General features: G+C 44.2%; 1 pseudogene; it reads left to right on the forward strand.

The window, feature by feature from the left end:
* Nucleotides 1–2,052: 2,052 nt before the first annotated feature.
* Nucleotides 2,053–2,972, forward strand: LOC104852611 (annotated as a pseudogene).
* The last annotated feature ends 3,149 nt before the right edge of the window (nucleotides 2,973–6,121 follow it).

A 6,121-nucleotide genomic window follows, 5' to 3' on the forward strand; every position in this document is an offset into this window, starting at 1 on the left:
CCCAAGTGATACAATCAGCAAAACAATAGCATCAAGCACAATTTATAAAACGACAAGCCAGGCATGTGGTGGCACATGCCTATAATCCCAACACTCAGCAGGCTGATGCAGGAGGATCGCTGTCAGTTCAAGACCAGCCTGGGCTACATAGTGAGTTCCAGGTCAGTCTCAACTACAGAGTGAGACCCTGTCTCAAAAAAAAAAAAAATTTAGAAAATGACAAGTTGGGGGAGTTATTAATCTATCATCTTTAACCATGTGAATTAAATCAAAATCAAGGACTAGCCCAAATATGTTTATAGTGAATGAACTCTCAATATAGCAATTTTACCCTTTAGGATGGGGACTTAGAAGGACTTTGCAGAGATGGATAGATAGGCAGAAAGATAGGGAAAGGTTAGAAGTGAGGTGAGATGACACAGGAAAATTACACAAACTCTAGGAAACTGTTGAAGAAAAGAGGAAAAGACAGAATTAAAGAGCAAAGACAAGAACAAAACAACTTAGCAGCAATAGGGAAGCTAGAAAGTGTATTCACTCTCCTTTGAAACTAATGACAATCTAGAGAGGAAAAAGAGAGAAGAAAAGAAAAATAAAGAATAAATTTGAATTAGGGCAAAAACAGGAACAAAAAGGAAGATGAAGAGCAATGTAGGAGAGCAAGAGAGAGTGAAAAAAGGAAGAAAGAAAAATTTGAAAGGAGTAGAAAAAAATAAAAATTGAAAAGAGGAAAAGAAATAATATATTTTAAATAAAAAATAAAAATGAAGGGTCTCCTTCAGGGCATGTCTCTGCTGTCATAGTAGACAATGTGGGCAGCAGTGTGCAGATCTAAGTTCGTTAGTCTCAGCAAGACAGCAGCGGACCCCTGAGATTCAGACTGATTTCTGGTTGCAAGACCCAAGTTGAGCTCTATCCCCTCCGGTACCAGGGTTGAACTCTGCAGGATTATACTGTAGGTTCCAGCTGCCCTTCCCCTGAAGATAGTCCAGGTTCTAATGGGAGGTGGTGATCCCTCCAACTTAACAATTACAGTGGTCCAGTGTGCCTTTATTGTAGATATTCTCTTCACTTTTCCAGTGGGCTTCAATTTTCAAGGAGCCTGAGAGAGGCCCTTTTTCTGTTGTTCACTTCTGCTCTATCTTCTGGAGCTCAGAACGCTGGCCTTTATGACCCCCTTGCCTCCGTGACATGTATCCAGCTATAGACACAGCCAGGAGTCCAGAGATGAAAGGGGGTGGATGCTGCCAGGGTGGTGTTGTAGGTGCCTGTGAAGCTCTGCTTGTGCTACTCAGAGGCCCGGGGTGGTGGGGTGGTATAGCAGTCCAGCTCCTCAGCTCTACTTCTTACAGGTCCACTCATGCTGCTCTTGTGATTATTTGTTTCTGCTAAATTCCTAGATAGAATTACTGGGCCAAAAATATGAACTCAGAGTACACATTGCCATATTACTATCCAAGATCTTCCATGTATTTGAAGCTAAACACCATCAGACTACCTTCTCACTCCTCATTCCATGCCTCCAGTCCCAGGGCTTTGACTGCTCCTGCCCCTTTCTTCTAAATCTGAGAATAAAGTCCTAAACTGGCATCCGAAGCTCCTCAAATCCAATGCACCTTTATTTTTGTCTTCTTGTTACCGGCTACACTTCACCTTGCTTTACAGCTGCCCTCCCCACTGTCTTGCTACTGCTCCTTGCACAACCCTATTCCTTGGTTCTGCCATCCATTTGTATGTTCTGTTCCTGCTGTCCAAGATGTCTGTGTCAGTTTTCCATCACCAATATAAAGCAACTGAGGAAAAGCATTCTGGGAGACTGATGCAGGAGAATCACAAGTTCAATTCCAGCCTGGGCAACTTGATGATTTAGACAGACCCTGTCTTAAAATAAAAAAAAATAATAATAATATTAGGGGCTTGGGTGGTTCCTCTGTGGCAGCAGTGGAGTTTGCTCCTGACCCCATTAATGTTGAGGCCCAGCCCAGGGAAGATAGCACCCTACAGCCCAACCTCACTGGGGCTGGGGCAGGAGGGCTGGGGCAGGCACTGGCCATGTCGGAGGGGACCCACAGTCTGCTGCAGTGCTGAGGTGCCAGCTGTAGGAGAGGTGCCATCTTCGACTCTTGGGGCCAGCTGGTGGAGGCGATAGACAAGTATCAGATATTAGCAAGACATCTACAAAAGAAGACCCAAGCTCAACACAATAATTCTAAATTCACAGAAGAACAAAGAAAACCATAGGCAAAATTGCAGCAGGCTTACAATTACAAAATGCAGCTTTACAGTCCACACAGTCCCAAGAAGAATTTAAACTGGGGAACCTGAAGAAGCTAGAACCAGTCCTAAAGAATGTTCTTACGTATAATAAAGAATTCCCATTTGATGTTCAGCCTCTCCCATTAAGAAGAATTTTAGCACCTGGTGAAGAAGAGACTTTGGAATTTGAAGAAGATAAAGAAGAGGGTGGTGCTGGAGCAGGGTCTCCAGATTCCTTTCCTGCTAGAGTCCCAGGTGATTTATTACCGAGGTTGCCATCAGAGCCTGGCATGACATTTCTCACCATCAGAATTGAGAAAACTGGGCTGAAAGACACCAAGCAGTGCATCAATCCCTATATTACAGTCAGCATAAAGGATGTGAAAGGCATAGACTTAACACCTGTGCAAGACACTCTAGTGGCTTCAAGAAAGGAAGACATGGGTGTTCATTTCAACATGGACATCGAGCTCCAGAAGCATGGGGAGAAGTCGACCAAAGAGACAGCCATCTTCTTTGAATTTAAACCCTACAAGACTAAGAAGAAGTTCACCAGCACCCAGTGCTTCGCTTTCATGGAGATGGACAAGATTAAGCCCAGGCCCATGGTAATAGAGCTCTACAAGAAACCCCACTGACTTAAAAAAAAAAAGTTATAGTCACTGACCAAGAAACCACTTTATCTTCATCTGCATCAAACTCTGCCCAAGGACTGATTCTGACCTGAGTAAACTGGAGCTCCTGTGAATCTTACCAGCCAGTAGCAAGCACCATCACCTTGAGGGATCTTGACTTCCTCGGTGGGGAGTGGGCTGTGCCCACTGAGGCCAGTGAGCCTCGCATGGCCACACAGCGAGCTAAGACCATCCATCTCAGAGTGAAGACTCCTTTGGATGAAAGCCTATTATAGGTGTTGGACACATTCTTTTTTGTTAACTGTGCATCTGAGAATCTGTATCCCTGGTTACCTCTGCCCTGCCCTGCTTCCTGGGAAAGTGCTGTTGTGGAGGTATGCTCACCTCCACACCCCATATGGCAGGAAGGACATCTCATTTCCACCTCTGCTCCCTTTTGCCCTGGTGTGAGCTCTAGCTGGAGTGGACCTCAAGCTCGGGCAGGAGGGCAGGCTGGTGGCCAGCTATGTGGAGAGGCCTGCCTAGAACCTGGACTTACCTGGCCCAATGGCTCCCAAAATCAGCTCAGGGGAAGCCCTGGTGGAAAGACCCAGGAGAATACATAAATCCCTTGACTGCTCACTTCTCTCTTTCCATCTCCTGCCAGGGTTTCCACTATCAGAACTGAAGCCAAGGAAGGCACTGATGCCCTCCACACAGATCAGGTCCTGGGCACAGAGCAAGGAGTCAGAGGCTGGAGGGTGGATCTGAGGAGCAGCAGGCAGAGCCATAGCTCATTCTATTAAAGCTCATTGCCCTGTAGTTCTTGGCAGGTATGTTCCACTCTCTGGGCTGAATTATTGCTGTTTCACCTCTTAAGTACCCTCTATGCCCTAGTGACCATGTTGCTCTCCTACTCAATATGTTCCAAAGTTTCATCCCACTCCCCTGCCTACAGAGCCAACAATAGATGCATCAGCACAATTCATGCCCTAGTGCCTTGGCCCCTGTCTTCCAGGGACCCTCTCTTACTTTCCTGCTACTTCACAATCCAGCTGCCTGAGTGACTAGTCATCCCTCAAGCTCAGCACTCTCTCTAACAGTCTCTACTTTCATCCTGAACATGCTTCTCCCACTGGCAATTTCCTACTACTTCTGCAAGACCCAACTCATGAGCTACTTCCACTATGAAACTTTCCCGGCTTTCCCCAGACAGATGCTGGCCTCTTTCTTCAAAGCTCCCTTTGCAGCTCATGTTTTATGGCACTTTATATGATAGATGTTTATAACTCTGTTGCCCCAAATAAACTATAAATTTCTTTACAGCAGGGGCCATGTCTTACTTCATCTGTTTCTCCAGTATGTAGAGGAGTTTATGGCATATAATAGACACTCAATACTTAATTCATCACTGAATTGAATCATTGAGTTGAACAAAGATACTTGCAGTCAATGTGAATCTCTCCTTTTGTGCATAGGTTTGCCCTTTGGTGTATATTTATTCTAGGACATGAGTATGAGACAGAGAAAAGAAGTTCATGTCCCAAGCACATCTCAGTGCCAGCTAGTACTGAGCACCATCTTCTCTTGGCCAGACCTTTGCATGAAGGTAGGCATCTCAACCCTGGGTAGTCAAGTAGGAGACAACCCATAAAATGCCTACCCATTTGACAGATGGACCCTGTTGATAGGTAACTTGCCAACAAGTCCTTAGAGGCTCTTGTGTCTGCTTCCTAAATCCATTTTGAAGCAAAAATCTATTTTATTAGCTGAAGACAGAATAGACCAATTGTAAATATTTGGAAAAGCTTAATCTTGCAAATTAGCTAGCTGTTCCCTGGCCACATGGTGGCCACTTGTGTGGGAGGAAAGCAGGCCCATTTCAGGACAGATCTTTCTCTGTTTCTTGAGAAAACACAATAAAACATCCTTCCCCTTTCATCCACATCTGGCGGCTGCAAAAACAGTGACCCATGGAATTCACATTTTCATACTTGACTACAGCAGGCCAGCGTCCAGAGGTTATTCTTGCTGTGTTCATGAAAAAGCAAGGCCTGTCAGGATAAGAAGGCTTCTGATGGAGTGCTTATTGAGAAAACATGCAGAGATTTCTGTTTCCCCAAATTAGAGAGGGAGCTTATGATAAGAATTCTTTTCATTGATTTCTCCTCCTTCACTGCTTCCCTGCTGTCCTGAGGTATAATTAGGAGCCCTGGGGTTCAGACTGGTGAAGAAAGTCCTAGAAACAAAATCCCTCATAGTTGAATAACTCAAGGGACTCTTACTCTCAAAATTTCACAAAGCTTCAAGGAATTCATATTGAACTCATAATAGGGTCATCATGCTTGGTGAACTGGAAAAGGATTTTTCTTGCTGTTGTTTTAGGCTGAAGTTTCACCAGATCACCTTGTTCACATTACAAAATGCGTGCTAATTGTCTAATCATCTTCCTGGGATAAGAGAATGTTGCCTTTCTCTAAGAAGAGAAAAGTGCTTTTCAAGAGTGCCAGACTGGAGGCAGGTAGGTCCCATGATGAAACATGGACATCACTTCAAATGGGACTCACAAAGAAGTCATGAGGACAAATAAAACAGAGATCAGAGGGAAATTATGAGAAAGAGGTTCAAAGCAGACCTAGGAAAGGGTATTTAGGGCAATAGCTTCTTAGGGATACTAACATATTAGTAAACACCTAAAGCCAAGAAGGAGTCTGCCAGTTTGAAAGGCAAAATGCCAGGGTGAACTCAGGAAAAGCAAAATTACCTTGGAGCAGAGACCAAAAGTTGTGGGCTTGGGCAGAAGCAGACGGTAGAAAGGTATTTTTGTGCCACACTAAGGAGCTGAGACTTACTCTCTCTTCACAGGGAAGAGACATTGCAGGATCTAACTGGGGATGACCTCCTTGCTCTGTCTTTAGAAATCTCTAGCAGTCATGAGGCAAAGATAACAGGCAATCAAGAGTACCATTGATTCTTCTAGCCCAAAAGCCTTTGAGGTCACAGGAAGTGTTTTATATGACTTGGCAAAATGAAGTCTCAGACAGTGCCGATTATAGAGTAAGAGTCTGATAAAACAATTATTGAATGAATGAATCAGGAAAACTTGTCAACAAAACATTTGTTGAATGAGTTAGTGCACAACTCAGCAGATTTCTCCCTGATTTTTATACTAACCCAGGATGAGATGCTTGCTGAATATAATCTCCAGCTAGCATACACTCTATGTTGGTCTTTTCAGTAAACATGGCAAC

Source organism: Fukomys damarensis, unplaced genomic scaffold (assembly GCF_012274545.1).
Source record: "Fukomys damarensis isolate Sample0158 unplaced genomic scaffold, DMR_v1.0_HiC HiC_scaffold_23, whole genome shotgun sequence".
NCBI classification, from domain to species: Eukaryota; Metazoa; Chordata; class Mammalia; order Rodentia; family Bathyergidae; genus Fukomys; species Fukomys damarensis.